The sequence below is a fragment of the Hyla sarda genome, chromosome 10 (genome assembly GCF_029499605.1).
Source record: "Hyla sarda isolate aHylSar1 chromosome 10, aHylSar1.hap1, whole genome shotgun sequence".
Lineage (NCBI taxonomy): Eukaryota > Metazoa > Chordata > Amphibia > Anura > Hylidae > Hyla > Hyla sarda.
In genome coordinates, this window is record NC_079198.1 from 18,493,575 (window position 1) to 18,513,949 (window position 20,375).

Sequence of the window (20,375 nt, forward strand, 5' to 3'; positions counted from 1 at the left end):
GAACTAAATTTAGAACAAAGTTTAGAAGCAAATCCCCATAGCAAAACTCTTCTAAACTGGGCGGTTCCTAAGACACGTGTCATCAGAGAGCACTTAGACAGAAAAAACAACCTTAACTTCAGAAGCTCATAAGTACTGAAAGGATTAAGATTTCTCAATAGAAGTAGTTTACAAATCTGTTTAACTTTCTGGAGCCAGTTGATATATAAAAAAAAGTTTTTTCCTGGAATACCCCTTTAAGAGCTTGCTGGGACTTGTAGAAGGACTGAACAATGTAATGCAGGCCAGGCTGACTTGACAGATGACAGGGACTGACTGGACTTGACTTGACTGAAGCTGTGACTTTATCTTACTTGACTTGATGGTGGCTGCAGGACTGGACTTTGAGGTCTCCAACACTCTGGACACACAAACTAGGCGACTGCACTGGACCTCAGCAAAGACTTATCTCCAAAGAGAGCAAGCTAGCTCCACCAAGGGCTTATATGTGGGAGACTAGCAGGGAGCCCATAGGTCACTCTTGGGGTCACCTGGTCACTGGTACCTCCTGGGTAACAATCACATGACCTAACTCTTAAAGCAACAAGACATTTTATAATACATTACAATGCAGAACATATGTACAGGGGAAACAAGTACAGGGGAGCCCAGGAAACACTGAAGGAGGCTGCCGGACAACTTCCTCTGGAGCATACAGCAGCAGGGCCACAGTATGGAGACCACTGTCTGGGGCCACATAAGCTTAGAATTCAGAAAAATATCATGTAACATGGTATCGGGATTGAGAGAGAGTCATGATTCACTCCTGAGGAAGCCTCCGTGGCTGGAGGCGGAACGCGTGGGGTTAGCTTCCCCCGTACTGAGGTGTATGTAGTCCCGGCATTCTTACTGAGACATCGTGGGTCCCATTGGTTCTTTCTCACACATTCAGCACTTTTCAGGCTTGTAGCTCATTACACTTGGTATATCCATGGCACATTGCATTTTTGGTTGAGTACCGTATTTTTCGCCGTATAAGACGCACTTTTTCTTCCCCAAAACTGGGGGAAAAAAGTCGGTGCATCTTATACGGCGAATACTCCCCTATCGCGGCGGTCCCTGCGGCCATCAACGGCCGGGACCCGCGCCTAATACAGGACATCACCGATCGTGGTGATGACCTGTATTAACCCTTCAGATGCGGCAATCAAAACTGACACTAACCCGGCTGCTCAGTCGGGCTGTTCGGGACCGCCGCGGTGAAAACGCGGCGTCCCGAACAGCTTGCAGGACAACGGGAGGGACCTTACCTGCCTCCTCGGTGTCTGCTCCGTGCCGGGATCCCCTGCATGGCCGGCGCTCTCCTTCGACGTCATCACGTCGTCGCGCACGTCGTCCCGTCATCCAATAGGAGCGGCTTGCGTAGCGACGTGATGACGGCGACAGAGAGCATGGATCCCGGGGAAGAAGACGTCCGGAGCGTCAAGGACACCACGGGGACGCGGCGACAGCGATGGAGCGACATCCAGGGCAGCGGTGACGGTCCAGAGCGGCGGGGACACGCGAGTATTACCTCCTATACCAGTGGTTTTCAACTTGCGGACCTCCAGATGTTGCAAAACTACAACTCCCAGCATGCCCGGACAGCCAACGGCTGTCCGGGCATGCTGGGAGTTGTAGTTTTGCAACATCTGGAGGTCCGCAGGTTGAAGATCACTGTTTTTTTTCTAGATTTTGCACCTTTAAAATTGGGTGCGTCTTATATGCCGGTGCGTCCTATAGGGCGAAAAATACGGTAACCAGCAGCCATTTATTGGATTATTCGCATCAGTGGTTATTTTGGTGTCTGTTCTCTCGCCATGAACATTGGTAATACAGGTTAGATAGTTCATATGTATATATTACCTTGTTTATGTGAGCACAAGTCCTTGTTTTCTTACTGTATGCATTGTGGGACCTGGACGCTATATGCGATACATTTTTTTGTTATCCTGTTTTGGTCCGGGGTACATAACATCTGTCTGAATTATTTTTCCTGGTACGGGGTGGGCGTTGCAGGACTACATTCCTCCGCCTGATTATTGTGTGTTTTTAAATGATTTTAAATGTTTGTGTACTCTTTCTTTTTTGTATATTTGGATCTAGGAATGAAGGAAAATCTTTTTACATGCATATTTTGCAATTTTTTTGGTGTGCATCATTCTATAGTTGCTAGTAGAGATGAGCGAACTTACAGTAAATTCGATTCGTCACAAACTTCTCGGCTCGGCAGTTGATGACTTTTCCTGCATAAATTAGTTCAGCTTTCAGGTGCTCCGGTGGCCTGGAAAAGGTGGATACAGTCCTAGGCGACTCTCTTCTAGGACTGTATCCACCTTTTCCAGCCCACCGGAGCACCTGAAGGCTGAACTAATTTACGCAGGATAAGTCATCAACTGCCGAGCCGAGAAGTTCGTGACGAATCGAATTTACTGTAAGTTCGCTCATCTCTAGTTGCTAGCTTGTCCTTGCTTTTTTTGTTCAGACATCTTACTCTCAGGCTTAGTCAGTCTCAGTCACAGCTCTGCACAATAAATCGCAAATTCAAGTACAGTTGCAGCATTGCCACATCTTAAAAGCCGCCTACGTTACATCATACAGCAGTAGTATATATATTTTTTATTTTTTTTACAGTATGGTCCCTTGTGCAGTGAATGCCTAAATAGTGGCATACGTCAGAGCCTTCAGTTAGAAGAATACTTTGGGAAATTATTCTGAATCATAAATGATGATAATAATAATAATAATAATAATAATAATAAGGCAGTGACATCAATTATTTAAAAGGAAATTGCATTTTGGATGTTAAAACCCCATAAAGGCTTAAAAGGTGTTATCCAGAAAAAAAACTTTTTATATATCTCAACTGGCTCCAGGAAGTTAAACAGATTTGTAAATTACTTCTATTAAAAAATCTTAATCCTTCCAATAATTATCAGCTGATGAAGTTGAGTTGTTCTTTTCTGTCTAAGTGCTCTCTGATGACACGTGTCTCGGGAGCTGTCCAGAGTAAAAGCAAATTCCCATAGGAACTGCACAGAGCAGAATAGGTTTGCTATGGGAATTTGCTTCTACTTTGGACAGCTCCCGAGAGACGTGTCATCAGAGAGCACTTAGACAGAAAAGAACTACTCAACTTCAGCAGCTGATAATTATTGGAAGGATTAAGATTTTTTAATAGAAGTAATTTACAAATCTGTTTAATTTTTAGATCAACTGGCTCCAGAAAGTTAAAGTTTTTTTTCCTGGAATGACCCTTTAATATGCACAGTATTACGCAAAACTAATATTGTACATATAAAAGGCCCTTTCATAAACAGAGAGAATCAGATGCTTGTAGGACATGTAATTTACTGTCACATGATTCCGCTTTACATTCAATTGTTCATGGTACTGGAGCTTCCCAAATAAATGCAGTACTTGTATAGAGAGAGAGAGAGGAGAAAGAGAGATGAGATATGAGATAGATAGATAGATAAAAAAAAAAAAGTTGGCCAGCACATAGTGATACCAAACTATTGCATGGACCCGACATACAGGTGCACGCTGCTAGGCTAAATATAAACAAGCAGGAGAATACAACAGCACACTGCTAGCACAAAGATACAGATAAAACATGAAATGCTATATTGCTACAATGAAAAATGAAAAATTGAGGTGCTTCGCTCACCATTTGGCCAACTAGTTTGGACCATCCCACCATGATAAGGTGACCTCATTGGGACGGACCCTACACTATGAATGTGCCTCTGTGCAATCAGTTACTAGGTTTGTAAGGTCTGAGACATCCATCCAGGTGCTGGATGTCTCAGACCTTACAAGCCTGGTAACTGACTGCACAGAGGCACATTCATAGTGTAGGGTCCGTCCCAATGAGGTCACCTTATCATGGTGGGATGGTCCAAACTAGTTGGCCAAATGGTGAGCGAAGCGCCTCAATTTTTCATTGTAGCAATATAGCATTTCATGTTTTATCTGTATCTTTGTGCTAGCAGTGTGCTGCTGTATTCTCCTGCTTATAGATAGATAAATAGATGGATAGATAGAAGATAGATAGATACATATGAGATATAGATTGCTTGATAGATAGATAAAAATGAAGAAGTGGCAGCACTCAGGTATCCAGGTGAAAAAATTATGTGGCTTAATTCACTAAACATCATGTGCGATGTTTCGGCTGCCTCCGCAGCCATTGTCAGGCTTGACAATGGCTGCGGAGGCAGCTGAAACGTCGCACATGAAGTTTGGTGAATTAAGCCACATTATTTTTTCACCTGGATACCTGAGTGCTGCCACTTCTTCATTTTAGCCTATTTGGGGACTCTCCATTTGGATCAAGTCTATCTTTGGCAAGCACCTACCACACTCTGAACAGTGCGGCCCGAATTTTTCTATTTTCAACTTAGATAGATAGATATGAGATCAATAGATAGATAGATAGATAGATATCAGATAGATAGATATGAGATAGATAGATAGATAGATAGATATGGGATAGATATGAGATAGATATGAGATAGATATGAGATAGATATGAGATAGATAGATATGGGATAGATATGAGATAGATAGATAGATTGATATGAGATAGATAGATAGATATGGGATAGATATGAGATAGATAGATAGATAGATAGATATGACAGATATATATGAGATAGATATATAGATAGATATTAGATAGATAGATAGATTGATTGATATGAGATAGATATGAGATAGATATGGGATAGATATGAGATAGATAGATATATAGATATGAGACAGATATATAGATAGATATGAGATAGATAGATATGAGATAGATATGAGATAGATAGATTGAGATAGATAGATAGATATGAGATAGATAGATAGATAGATAGATATGAGATAGATATGATATATCTATCTATCTATCTCATATCTATCTACATCATATCTATCTCATATCTATCTATCTATCTCCTATCTATCTATGAGATAGATATGAGATAGATAGATAGATATGAGATAGATAGATTGAGATAGATAGATAGATATGAGATAGATAGATAGATATGAGATAGATAGATATGAGATAGATAGATAGATATGAGATAGATAGATATGAGATAGATAGATATGAGATAGATATGAGATAGATAGATAGATATGAGATAGATATGAGATAGATAGATAGATATGAGATAGATATGAGATAGATTGAGATAGATAGATAGATATGAGATAGATAGATATGAGATAGATAGATATGAGATAGATAGATAGATATGAGATAGATAGATAGATATGAGATAGATAGATAGATAGATATGAGATAGATAGATATGAGATAGATAGATGGATAGATATGGGATAGATACATATGAGATAAACAGAAGGCCTCTGCTTTAAGCTTTCCTCATCTCTCTCTGACAGAATCCTTATACAACTTCCCAAAGCTATAGTTTTACTTGTTGCACAAAAGAAGCTACAGCACATGACAAATCCGCTCTGCTACATCTGTAAACACGTTTTTCCAGTTCCAGTCACCAGAAAAAAAGAAAAAAAAAAAAAAAGTCTCCATCTTTCCAACACTTCTGCTTCCACAATCCTCAGGATCCATAGGGCAGAGTATATACCTCTGTAATGCCCGGGGAGTATGACATCACTGTACAGTATTTGTATATCCTCATGTGTCCGGGTCTGGAATTCATTGTCTATGAGATTGTTCTATGATATAACCCACATTCTGCTCTAACCATTATATTTCCCAACACTTTGGAATCTTTACTCAGTTCCCCTATTTTCTGTATATTTCCGTAGTACCGGTTGTGATTACAATGCGAAACGCGTCATGTAGCAGATGCTTTATTTAGTTATTAATTTTTATTTATTTTTTGTTATTTGACCTTTTTACAGGGACTGGGAGGATTAGAAGCCGCCTCAGATACATCCTTCATCGCTATCTCAGGTAGAATTAAGGATTAAGAGTGAAAATGTAACATGGTTATTCTAATCCCCCCCCCCCCCCCTCACTTCTGACAGCGGACGTCCAAGGTTACCTGGGGCCCCCACCTCCATATAAAGCAGATTTCAATCATTTTTTCCAAAAAGAATGAGTAGGGGGGACGGGGGTGTCATCTTACTGTACATAAGAGACAAATCCCAGACAGCTCAGCCCCTGCATTGCACCACTCCTAATAATACAACACGCCACATGAATGTGTATACACTGCAAGCATGACTCGCATATAATAAAGAATATCCACCTACGACAGTGTTTTCCAAACAGTGAGCCTCCAGCTGTTGCAAAACTACAACTCCCAGCATGCCTGGACAGCTGAAGGCTGTCCAGGCATGCTGGGAGTTGTAGTTTTGCAACAGCTGGAGGCACACTGTTTGGAAAACACTGTCCTGCAGGGTTAGTATAGTACAAACACGAAGGCTGTCCAGGCATGCTGGGAGTTGTAGTTTTGCAACAGCTGGAGGCACAATGTTTGGAATACACTGTCCGACAGGTTTAGTATAGTACACACAGGAAGGCTGTCCAGGCATACTGAGAGTTGTAGTTTTGCAACAGCTGGAGGCACAATGTTTAAAATACAGTGTTAAACAGGTTTAGTATTGTATACACCCGAAGGCTGTCCAGGCATGCTGGGAGTTGTAATTTTGCAACAGCTGGAGGCACACTGTTTGGAAAACACTGTCCTGCAGGGTTAGTATAGCACAAACAGGAAGGCTGTCCAGGCATGCTGGGAGTTGTAGTTTTTCAACAGCTGGAGGCACAAAGTTTAAAATACATTGTCTGACAGATTTAGTATAGAAAAGAGTCGAAGGCTGACCGGCCATGCTGGGAGTTGTAGTTTTGCAACAGCTGAAGGCACACTGTTTAGCATACACTGTCTGACAGATTTAGCATAGTACACACCAGAAGGCTGTCCAGGCATGCTGGGAGTTGTAGTTTTGCAACAGCTGGAGGTACCCTGTCTGGAAAACACTGTCCTGCAGGTTTAGTATAGTACACACCCAAAGGCTGTCCAGGCATGCTGGGAGTTCTAGAATGGCAACAGCTGGAGGCACACTGAAAAATACTGTCCGACAGATTTAGCCAGGCATGCTGGGAGTTGTAGTTTTGCAACAGCTGGAGGCACACTGTTTAGCACACACTGTTTGGAAAACACTATCCTGCAGGGTTAGAATAGTACACACCCAAAGGCTGTCCGGGCATGCTGGGAGTTGTAGTTTTGCAACAGCTGGAGGAACACTGTTTGGAAAACACTGTCTGACATGTTTAGCATAGTACACACCAGAAGGCTGTCCAGGCATGCTGGGAGTTGTACTTTTGCAACAGCTGGAGGCACACTGTTTGAAAAAGACTGTCCGACAGATTTAGCCAGGCATGCTGGGAGTTGTAGTTTTGCAACAGCTGGAGGCACACTGTTTAGCATACACTGTTTGGAAAACACTGTCCTGCAGGGTTAGTATAGTACACACCCAAAGGCTGTCCGGGCATGCTGGGAGTTGTAGTTTTGCAACAGCTGGAGGCACACTGTTTGAAAAACACTGTCCGACAGATTTAGCCAGGCATGCTGGGAGTTGTAGTTTTGCAACAGCTGGAGGCACACTGTTTAGCATACACTGTTTGGAAAACACTGTCCTGCAGGGTTAGTATAGTACACACCCAAAGGCTGTCCGGGCATGCTGGGAGTTGTAGTTTTGCAACAGCTGGAGGCACACTGTTTAGCATACACTGTTTGGAAAACACTGTCCTGCAGGGTTAGTATAGTACACACCACAAGGCTGTCCAGGCATGCTAGAAGTTGTACTTTTGCAACAGCTGGAGGCACACTGTTTGAAAAACACTGTCCGACAGATTTAGCCAGGCATCCTGGGAGTTGTAGTTTTGCAACACCCTACAAGTACAGATGTAGCAGTACTGATTATGTTAGGTGCAGCTGAGTTTTGCCAATTCTATCAGTATTTACACAGGACTGCCAGAAATCCTATTTCCATATCGTAAAAAAACAAAACAAACTACATGGCCTCAAAAGAGTTAAATGACAAATTCAGCTCTGCTGCATCTATCCTACGCTATTGATCCCATCCATCTAGACGCTCCCTCTCCTCTGTATAATACAACAACCACTCTGCGTAAAATCGAAAACGCCACCAAGCAGTTTCCCATAACAGGTAACGATTATTTAGGATAACGATTATTTAGGATGGGGATTATTATGTAGCAGTGCTGGAAAGGGAACAGCAGCGAGCAGCTGGCGTATAGAGGTTGCCCTAAAAAAAAAAAAAAAAGGGCACTACTTATAATAATTTCTATAAATGCCCACATAATGATGCCAGACTGCCCAGGGCACACATAGGAGGAACATCAAAAGGGCAGGGGCTCATGCCCCCTTTCTAGTCAACCTGTGCCCGTCCCTGGTTGTCCTCAGATACTCACACAGAATGCACAGTACCTGTATTCCTTCCTGCGGCTGTGATTCCAGGGGCCTCGCACTAACTGCTGTGGCTGGGACAGAAATACATCAGAGTCGGAGGGAGGGGAGAGAGGACGGGGATAGGACGGGGATAGGAGGAGGGAGGACAGGGATAGGACGGGGATAGGAGGAGGGAGGACGGGGATAGGACGGGGATAGGAGGAGACCAAGAAAACTGAAGGATCAGCAGGAGATACTAAGTAGGGATTAACATGCATTGAAGGAGATTTTAGGAGAAGCTTATGTGAGGGCAGGTGTCACAGAAGCAAGAAGAGGAGAAATATGATAAACAGTGGAAATTATGGCGCCATGTAATTGATTTAAAAAAAAAAAAAAAAAAAATATATATATATATTATATATATATATATATATATATATATATATATATATATATATATATACATATACACTTGCCAACTGTCTTGGAATGCAAAGAAGGTTCCAGGGAAATCAAGGACTTGAGGCAAGTCTCTTTGGTGCCGTGTCTGGGTGCCATTTATTGCCTTAAACACCAGTGTTTCCCAACCAGGGTGCCTCCTACAAAACTACAACTCCTAGCATGCCTGGACAGCCGTTGGCTAACAAGTGAGGTTCCCAAAATGTGTTAAAGGGGTATTCCGGGCAAAAACTTTTTTTCATATATCAACTGGCTCCGGAAAGTTAAACAGATTTGTAAATTACTTCTATTAAAAAATCTTAATCCTTCCAATAGTTATTAGCTTCTGAAGTTTTCTGTCTAACTGCTCAATGATGATGTCACGTCCCGGGAGCTGTGCATGATGGGAGAATATCCCCATAGGAACTGCACAGCTCCCGGGACGTGAGTAATCAGAGAGCAGTTAGACAGAAAACAGCAACTCAACTTCAGAAGCTAATAACTATTGGAAGGATTAAGATTTTTTAATAGAAGTAATTTACAAATCTGTTTAATTTTCCTGAGCCAGTTTTGCCTGGAATTTCCCTTTAACTGAGAATTATTTAACAGGATATTTATAATAGGCAGTCTAAGCCAGAACCCCTCTAAGCCAGTCCCATTATTAAATATTAAATACACTGTATGGCTCATAAAATATGAATAATGTTTGCCATTTACACGCTGTTAAAAAAAAATTGTATATCACCACTTGGTGTTCACAGTTATGTTTTATTTCATTCCTGTCTGTGTCTGTTCAGACCTGTCTAGTCTGTATCAGTTACCAGAACTTGTATCCTGACTTGTATTATGATTTGTTTGTGCTCTGCAATGGTATAGGTCCTGATCCATTGCTTCTCTTGCTTTGCCCCTATGCCTGGTTTGTTTCTGTGTTTAGTCTTGTGTCATCTTTTATCTGTGTATCCTGATCTGTATAGTGTCCTGACTTCATTTACCTGTTCACTCACCTTCATTTTGGTAATCCTGCAGCTATATCTTTCTAGTAATCTGTTTGTTTTAACTTTCATGCTTGCCTCCTTACTTTGGCCCTCAGGCTGTTCGTCATCATATGGTACATTATATGCTATATATACTATATACCTGTCATTATATTTTCCTGATATGTGTTTGTTACTACTTTGCATTCCTGCCATTATATATTATCCTGGTTCCCTGTCTCTGCAGCATATAACTGTATAGCCAAGAGGACACCTGCAGGGGAAGTAAGAAAATTGTATTGTCAGCTTTCAGAGGGGGAAGTAGACTGATTTGTGAATAATTTAGCAGTAGCACCAAAAGAGAACTTAAAAACTAAAAATAGTAAAGAAAAGATGTAATGTGCACATGCACCTATGAGCTCAGCTTCAGTGGACACACATGCTCAGTCACTCTCCCCACAGTCAGTTCTATGCATAGTGATCATCTGTTAACTACAGAGCAGCCAATATAAGTAGCTTTCTGCTTGTCAAAGAAGGATCAGAATATCTACAGTACATGACAGTATAGCTGAGAGGACTCCTTCTGCATGGATAGTGAGAAGACTGCATTGTCAGTTGCCAGAGGGGGAAGAAGACTGATTTTCAGAATAGTTGAGCAGCAGCACAAAGGGGGATATGAAAAAAAAAAAAAAAAAAGTATTGTAAATGTAACTGTGGATGATGGAGGTGATATGACATATAAAGACCACATGGAGCATGAGATGGTCATGGGGCAACATTGGATGAAAGTGTATCCCCTCTGAGCCCCTCTACTAGTCAAGAGCTGCCCATAATTGATAGCCTACATATTGGCTTGCTGGAGGTTGTCTTCATGATGATGCGGCCTGTGTGAAGGCTGTATAATCTGTTGCTGGAGGCAGAGAACGTTCACTACTATAAACCTTTCTCAGCTTCTTTTTCTGCCATGATATTAAATTAAGGAATTCAAAGAATGCAAGGAGTGAAAAGCAAGCAAGAGCAATACCGAAAACCTCAAGGACTCCTATATGAGTATATGGGTGAGATCAAAACATCTTATACCTCTTACAAGAGAACTGGTGATGTGCCCTCGAAGACACTCGTGTTCTGTAACTGTGGGGGTGTTCAGCAAGAACTGATCATGTGATTGGATTCTTGTCAACTGGTTTCCTAATACTTATGTGACTCTGAGCCGCAGCACAGGGCTCTGTCATCTGTTAATGGAGGACAGATACTGAGACCCTAAGGTAAGTCTTCTCTGCCCTAACTAACATGACTTAACATTTCCCAGTCTTTAACCCCTTCCCGCCCCAGGACGTATGCATTCGTCCCAGTTGCTTACATGTTAACGCAACTGGACATATGCATACGTTCTGTCGATATCCTGCTCAGCGCGTTACGCTGCAGGAGATTGCTGTTGGGACCCGGCTGTCAATCACAGCAATGGTCCAGCCACAGCTGCCGGGACCGGGATTGCGCAAGTCTCGGCATCATTAACCCCATAGATGCCATGATCATTAACCCCATAGATGCCATGACCACAGGCTCCCCCTATTTACCTACGGCGATCCTATGATACAATTGCGGGGTCTCATTGGTTGCCATGGCAGCAGGAGGCCAACTGATGGTCTCCTGTCTTTCTAGAACGGCAGCCTGTAAGGTCCAGCCATAGGATCGCATAGGCTGCATGTCAGTGTATACTGTACTGCAGCATAGTATATAACCTGTAAAGAGTGAAAAATATAAAAATAAAAGTTTTCTCAATAAATTAATAAAGTGTAAATAAATATGTGGTAGCCCTTGGGGGTGTATGATAGTTGGGGTGTTGTTTAGGTAGATGAGGGGTTAAGGTTAACCCTATAGTTCGTGACGCCAGGTCGAGGGCTAGTATGCTGAGGTAATTCTCCGGCCTATCGCCGCCCTTCCCAGTAACGATAGGTGCATGCATAAAATGACTGAAGGTCCACAAGGTAGTTGAACTTGGATAACTTTACTTAAACGCTTGCGGTACATCCAATGCACAATAACAGTCTCATTTAAACAGTCTCTATATAGTTCAGTGACTGACAGTTGTTGCGGACCTTGAATTGTATTATAAGTCTCAGAATTTAGGGTAATTTTGAAGATCCGTCCGGATTTAGGGGATAGATAAGGTCCGGTGATCCTGCAGAGTGCTTAGGGATTGATACACTCACGATTTAGAGGAGATCAGCCGTTGCCGCAAGGCTCAGGCCTAAATTCACTGATGACAGCAGCGCAGATCCTTCCCTGTCAACAGCCCACGGGGAAAGAGAGCTAACAATGGCCGCCGCTCCCTTATATGGGCAGGGGCGGGGTTGTTCTGATTGGTCCAATTAACTGTTACTCACCGTTACAAGGAGTGATGGGAGATAAACGTCACAGGGACCTCCAAAGGTCCTCAAGCAAAAACCATAGAGTTTACCTGATCACATGACCCGCAGGTCCCGCTACGCTCCGTACAGGTAATTAACTATTTATATGCATTTATACAATCCTTTATATATAAATCCTAACTGATTACTAGATAACTAATACCTAGATGAGAGGTGACTAGGGGTGGACTAGACAATAAGGACCCGCACGTCCTAGGGACTCTGGCTATGGGGACCTATACACACCGGTACCGTATAGGAAGCGGTACCGGGACACCACAAATATAAAATAAATGCCCATTTCCCAATAAAACCCTACATTGTCACCCCCCCCCCCCCAAAAAAAAAAAAAAAATGCCCAAACCTATACATATAAATAATCATAATGACTTTGGTCCAAAACCTTGGAGTAAAAAAGGTCAAAGGGTAACATGAATTGCAAAAATGGTACTAATTAAAAGTACAGCTCATCCAGCCAAAAATAAGCCCTCACACAGTGGCGTTGGACGAAAAATAAAAAAGTTACGTCTAATGTGAAAATAAAGGATTCTGTTGTGAAAAGTAAAAAGAACATAAAAAGCTATATAAATTGGGTATCGCCATAACCGTATCGACTCACAGAATAAAGATAACATCATTTTTACCAGTCAATGCTCTAAACAACATTTAAAAATATGCCAAAATAAAAAAAAAAGCCAGAATTTTCTGTTAGTAAAGTATCGTATGTCACGAAAAATCTCAGAATCGTGTTTCTAAGTAAAAGGATGTCAGAGGTATTGCCAATTAAAGAGACACATGACAGATTTGAAAAATTGGACTCTGTCATTAAGGTAAAAACAGGTTAACAGGGGTTAACTCCTTGAGAAAACAACCAATTTTAATTTGTGTTTCCCTTAAAAGACCGCAAAACACAAATTTGAAACTCTTCGATTTTTTATGCAGTGCACTTCACTGTAAAGCTGACACCTTATCCTAATTCTGTGGGTCAATATACAATTACAATGCTACCCAATATGTATAGCTTTTGTTTTATTTTACTACTTTTTGACAAGTAAAACTTGGGTCTCTTCATCCAATCACTGCAGGCTGCTCTGTAACCCCCTCCTCTCGGTTTTCATGCTGCAGTCTGATAGGACAGGAGTGAGCACAGAGGAGTGCTAGTCCCGCCCTCACTTCCTGGACTTTGTCCCTGCCTGTGCTTCAGCTGGGACAAAGTTGATGCTGCAGATGGACAGGATTATGTTTTGGATGGAATGGAGACTAGTGTTCTTATTTCACATTCACATCTCCAGTCGTAACACTCGCTGAGTGATAATGTGGTGAGAAACTGTGTGGAAAGCCTTGTGGGGTGTAGGTTAGTTGGGGTGTTGCTGTTCTAGATACTGAAAGGGCGCTGTTAACCCTTGTCACTTGTGACGCCAGGGTGAGGGTTAAAACTCTGTAGTGATGCTGGGCCTATCGCCACCCTTCACAAGAGTGATAGGCGAGTGTGAAATAAATAGATTGTCCACAGCAGTGCTGAACTTAAAACTTGCGAAATCTTTACTATTTCTGTATTTGCAATAATGGTAACAGTCCAGATAACAGAGTCTATTGAAACAGCACAGCAGTGATTGACAGATGCTTAGGACCGGAAAGTTCTCTTTAGCTTTAGAGGATTGTATTTGCATAGATCCGCCGGATTTAGGGGTTTGATTAGTTCCGGAGATCTTGCGGAGATAGCGGGGAATTGTATGAACTATCCGTCTCTAGCGCAGGCTTAGGCCGCAAGGCTTGGGCCTAGTAATTTGTCTTGTAAGCTGCGGAGGTCCTACCTCATCCAGAGTCAGCAACCCAAGAGAGATGCTGCTTGCTTGGCAGCGCAGGAACAAGAGAGCGATTAATGGCTGCAGCTCCCTTATATGGGCAGGGGGCTGGTTGTTTTGGATTGGTCCAATCAGCTGTCGCTCACCGTTACAATGGATTGTGGGTGATCACATGTCATGAGAACCACCAAAGGTCCTTCAGCAAACCATAGAGTTCTGCAACTCGGTCACATGACCTGCAGGTCCTGCGACACGAACAAGGCAAGAATCTTTAATAGACATATTTACATGTTTATTTACATAAATATTAACTAACTAAGGGGTGACGAGGGGCTAGCTAAGGTAGAGGACCCCCACTGTTCCTAGGGACTCTGACTTTGGGGACCTCACCACAAGGTAACGTATGAAATACGGTACCGGGACACCACAATAATGTATATTGAAGAAAGGTTACATATTAGTGATAAGTGTCAGCGATAGCGCCAGCGTTACTCTTCCTTGCGTTGAAATCGTGCGCTTGTGATAGAGTAAAGAACAGTGGAGAGCACTCAAATATGGACGACGCAGGGCTGGGATGGGCACAGGGATGTAGTGGGCACTTATGGTCTCTTGTCGCTCCCTAAAATATTGCAAAACATCGAATTTCCCTGACCTCAGGCCAAACTTCCTATCAATAAAGACGTGAGTGTGAATGTGTTTCAACTCCAACCTCGCACTGTGGATATGTGCAATATGCAAAACCATCTGACGGGTTCCCTTTGAGCACCAAGTCGGAGGTGTGAAGAACATTTACAGATTTGCTGGTGAAGGATATAACATACTGATGGGATTCTTCAATTAAAGAGAGAGTCCAGACGCAGAGACCAATAAGAAGCTATTTCTGGTTCAGTTTGTTACAGAATACGATCACACGTCGTATCACACCTGATAATTGAGAACGTTGCTTTATATTCTGCTGGATGTATTATGATCCGGAAAAGAAACCACTGTTGAGGCCTATACGAAGCTGCACAGCCCTGACTTTCTAACTATAGATGAGCGAACTTACAGTAAATTCGATTCGTCACGAACTTCTCAGCTCGGCAGTTGATGACTTTTCCTGCATAAATTAGTTCAGCTTTACGGTGCTCCGGTGGGCTGGAAAAGGTGGATAAAGTCCTAGGAAAGAGTCTCCTAGGACTGTATCCACCTTTTCCAGCCAACGGGAGCACCGGAAAGCTGAACTAATTTATGCAGGAAAAGTCAGCAACCGCCGAGCCGAGAAGTTTGTGACAAATCAAATTTACTGTAAGTTCGCTCATCTCTATTTCTAACAATATAGGTCTATATTCTGAGAAGTCACAGCCATTCAGCTTTTTACTGGCTCATATCTGCTGGTGATGGGAATTGTTGCCTTGATGTTGTGGTCGCCAGGTAGCTCTGAGCTTAAAGGGGTTATCCAGGAAAAAAAAACTTTTTTATATATATCAATTGGCTTCAGGAAGTTAAACAGATTTGTAAATTACTTCTATTAAAAAATCTTAATCCTTTCAGTACTTATGAGCTTCTGAAGTTAATGTTGTTCTTTTCTGTCTAAATCCTCTCTGATGACACCTGTCTCGGGAACCGCCCAGTTTAGAAGAGGTTTGCTATGGGGATTTGCTTCCAAACTGGGCGGTTCCTGAGACACGTGTCATCAGAGAGCACTTAGACAGAAAAGAACAACCTTCACTTCAGAAGCTCATAAGTACTGAAAGGATTAAGATTTTTTAATAGAAGTAATTTACAAATCTGTTTAACTTTCTGGAGCCAGTTGATATATATATATTTATAAAAAAAAAGTTTTTTCCTGGATAACCACTTTAAATGGTTAGTTGGTACAATGGCAAATGTTACAATTTACACATACATTGTAATATATGAAACTTCAGAAAGAGAAATGATGGAAGGCACTCACGTTTCTGTAGCGGTGCAGGTTTCTTTATTCGGGGTGCATTTGTTCCATTAGCGGGACGCTAATGTCACCGTGGAGGGTCAGGGTCACTCCCCGCTCGAGATGTCACGGCCATGCCCCCTCAATGCAAGTCTATGGGAGGGGGCGTGACAGCCATCACGCCCCCTCCAATAGGCTTGCATTGAGGGGGCATGGCCGTGACGTCACGAGCGGGGCACGGCCATGACGTCACGAGACTCGTGTGCTTCGGCGCTGCACCCTACGCTCTAAACAAACGCCGGGTGTAGCAGAAAGATCCCAACGATCAGACATCTTATCCCCTATCCTTTGGATAGGGGATAAGCTGTCTAGGGGCGGAGGACCCCTTTAACACATCATTCCCACTGAAGAACTACTTATTAAAGGGGTACTCCGCAGCCAGACATCTTATCCCCTATTCAAAGGTCTGGGGATAAGATGTCTGATCGCGGGGGTCCCGTTGTTGGGGCCCCCTGCGATCTCCCGCAGCACCCGGCGTTTTAAACAAACGCTAGGTTCCTGTGGCAATGGTCGTGACGTCACTGCCACACCCCCTTGTGACATCAAGGTACGCCCCCTCCATTCCTGTCTATGGGAGGAGGCGTCTTTGCTGACATGCCCCCTCCCATAGACATGAGTGGAGGGGGTGTGGTGTGACATCACGAGGTGTGTGGCCGCGACGTCACAATCATGGCCTCCGGCTCCGAGCGTTCTGAACAAAATGGAGCACTGGAGTACCCCTTTAATCTTTTCCCAATTCCCTTTCCTTAACTCATCATTTACCCTTAAAAACCCCTTCTTAGGGTACGTTCTCACCTGGCGTATACGCAGCGTATTTCATGCTGCGCAAAATTTGCGGCAGCAGCGGGAAATACGCTGCGTATTCCTCGCTCACTATACACACAAGGCTTTCCGGTGGCAGCCCTATGCTTGTAGTGAGTTTTGGAGGCGGGGCTGTGTGCCGGCGTGACTGTGACACGAGGCTTCGCCTCCAAAACTCACTACAAACATAGGTCTGCCACCGGACAGCCTTGTGTGTATAGTGAGCAAGGAATACAAATTTTGCGCAACGTGAAATACGCTGCATATACGACAGGTGGGAACGCTCCCTTAAAGTTTGTCTTAAGTGAAAAGACAAACTATCATTTCACTGAACTATCAGGTTACATGCTGCCCATAGAAGTCTATGGACATCGGAGGGGGAGTTAGCTGCAGAGTGAAAAGAAAAAAAAAACATTGAGAAGCTGTGGAAACATTACTAAATGTTACATCTCACACCAGTGCTGGTTTCACAGCGTACACTGCTCAGTGTTGCTCTATAATGTCCCCCATGTTGCTGCTCCTGAGAAAGCACTATACAGATATAGGGAAGTGTGTGGGTGTGTGTATATGCAGCATATGGTAGACAAAGTATGGAACAACCAAAATGGAACAGGAGAGAGGAAAAAAAAAGTGGAGAGGAAACATGGCGAAAATGCCGATGTAAACGTTTTATAAGCAGAAACAATGCATCAATTTAACTAAATAGTTACCCGAAAGCTTGCATATGCCTGAATATGGTGCAGAATATTTTTATACGGTAAATAACGCTATTTATGCTTTTATTTATATATTGTGTTTAACAAGCTAAGTAAATTTGTTACTCAGCTGCTGTGGCCGATGAAGAACAGAGTAGATTAGGCTTATTGCTAAATTAATCTACTATTTGAATGACTCGGGTCATTGAGACCTACATGATTCAGTTGTCAGTCCGTGATATTGTTTTCAGGGAGGAGAAAAAAAAACAGCCGCTGCTTCGGCATTTGTCTTATAGGAAAGTAACTTGTTCTCTCTTTCCACCTGCAACATTTTCTACTCTGGAATGGCAAATGAAAAGTCGGCCATAGTGACCAAAGGAAGGAAATTCAGATGACCATCCTCTGTGGCCAAGGTTTAGACATTAATGGTTGTGTGTTGAGTTATTTTGAGGGGACACAACATTAAACGGGCCGTGCACTCACTACTGAACATTGTGGTATGGGGTAATTGTCATATTAGAACAGTGGTCCTCAAACTGTGGCCCTCCAGATGTTGCAAGACTACAACTCCCAGCATGCCTGGACAGCCAACGGCTGTCCAGGCATGCTGGGAATTGTAGTTTTGCAACATCTGGAGGGCCACAGTTTGAGGACCACTGTATTAGAAGATATTGCACAATAGAAGTATATATATCAGCTCACCCCAAGCCCACCAAACTGAGCACTGAGCGGACTGCACCCAAGTCTTGTAAACAGAAAAATATGAAGAACTCCAGCTCGGTGCAGATCAATGTGCCATCTTTATTCACTCAAAGCTACACGGATAACAGGTAAAACAGGATGTGACGCGTTTCGGCCAGGTGCCAGCTGCTGGCCATCCGAGTAAGGCCAGCACCTAGCCGAAACGAGTCATGTGATCCATGTAGCTTTGAGTGAATGAAGATGGCACATTGATCTGCACCGAGCTGGAGGTCTTCATATTTTTCTGATTAGAAGATATTACAAAATATTCAAAAAAATGTGGACTCACTTATGGGAGATACTGTATATATAATGTGAGGGGTGGACTCACTTATGGGATATACTGTATATATATAATGTGAGGGGTGGACTCACTTATGGGATATACTGTATATATAATGTGAGGGGTGGAGTCACTTATGGGATATACTGTATATATAATGTGAGGGGTGGAGTCACTTATGGGAGATACTGTATATATAATGTGAGGGGTGGAGTCACTTATGGGAGATACTGTATATATAATGTGAGGGGTGGAGTCACTTATGGGAGATACTGTATATATAATGTGAGGGGTGGAGTCACTTATGGGAGATACTGTATATAATGTGAGGGGTGGACTCACTTATGGGATATACTGTATATATAATGTGAGGTGTGGAGTCACTTATGGGAGATACTGTATATATAATGTGAGTGGTGGACTCACTTATGGGATATACTGTATATATAATGTGAGGGGTGGACTCACTTATGGGATATACTGTATATATAATGTGAGGGGTGGACTCACTTATGGGATATACTGTATATAATGTGAGGGGTGGACTCACTTATGGGAGATACTGTATATATAATGTGAGGGGTGGAGTCACTTATGGGATATACTGTATATATAATGTGAGGGGTGGAGTCACTTATGGGATATACTGTATATAATGTGAGGGGTGGAGTCACTTATGGGATATACTGTATATATAATGTGAGTGGTGGACTCACTTATGGGATATACTGTATATAATGTGAGGGGTGGACTCACTTATGGGATATACTGTATATATAATGTGAGGGGTGGAGTCACTTATGGGATATACTGTATATAATGTGAGGGGTGGAGTCACTTATGGGAGATACTGTATATATAATGTGAGGGGTGGAGTCACTTATGGGATATACTGTATATATAATGTGAGGGGTGGAGTCACTAATGGGAGATACTGTATATATAATGTGAGGGGTGGAGTCACTTATGGGATATACTGTATATATAATGTGAGGGGTGGACTCACTTATGGGATATACTGTATATATAATGTGAGGGGTGGATTCACTTATGGTATATACTGTATATATAATGTGAGGGGTGGACACACTTATGGGAGATACTATATATATAATGTGAGGGGTGGACTCACTTATGGGATATACTGTATATATAATGTAAGGGGTGGACTCACTTATGGTATATACTGTATATATAATGTGAGGGGTGGACTCACTTATGGGATATACTGTATATATAATGTGAGGGGTGGACTCACTTATGGGATATACTGTATATAATGTGAGGGGTGGAGTCACTTATGGGAGATACTGTATATATAATGTGAGGGGTGGAGTCACTTATGGGAGATACTGTATATATAATGTGAGGGGTGGACTCACTTATGGGAGATACTGTATATAATGTGAGGGGTGGACTCACTTATGGGATATACTGTATATAATGTGAGGGGTGGACTCACTTATGGGATATACTGTATATAATGTGAGGGGTGGACTCACTTATTGGAGATACTGTATATAATGTGAGGGGTGGACTCACTTATGGGATATACTGTATATATAATGTGAGGGGTGGAGTCACTTATGGGAGATACTGTATATATAATGTGAGGGGTGGACTCACTTATGGGATATACTGTATATATAATGTGAGGGGTGGACTCACTTATGGGAGATACTGTATATATAATGTGAGGGGTGGAGTCACTTATGGGATATACTGTATATATAATGTGAGGGGTGGACTCACTTATGGGATATACTGTATATATAATGTGAGGGGTGGACTCACTTATTGGAGATACTGTATATAATGTGAGGGGTGGACTCACTTATGGG

General features: G+C 42.5%; 2 protein-coding genes across 3 annotated transcripts in view; one reads left to right on the top strand and one right to left on the bottom strand.

The window, feature by feature from the left end:
- LOC130294076 (carcinoembryonic antigen-related cell adhesion molecule 19-like) overlaps positions 1 to 8,526 on the bottom strand; it is a 54,511-nt gene extending 45,985 nt beyond the window's left edge. The window contains exon 1 of one of the 2 annotated variants that reach the window (XM_056543489.1): positions 8,454 to 8,526. The gene's annotated coding sequence lies outside the window, so the exon portion shown is untranslated. Of the gene's footprint in view, positions 1 to 8,437 lie in introns of both variants that reach the window. The other variant, XM_056543490.1, reaches the window with a different exon arrangement.
- A 2,421-nt stretch (positions 8,527 to 10,947) lies between these two features.
- LOC130294075 (carcinoembryonic antigen-related cell adhesion molecule 10-like) overlaps positions 10,948 to 20,375 on the top strand; it is a 63,677-nt gene continuing 54,249 nt past the window's right edge. Inside the window, exon 1 of the mRNA XM_056543485.1 lies at positions 10,948 to 11,091. The gene's annotated coding sequence lies outside the window, so the exon portion shown is untranslated. The remainder of the gene's footprint in view (positions 11,092 to 20,375) is intronic.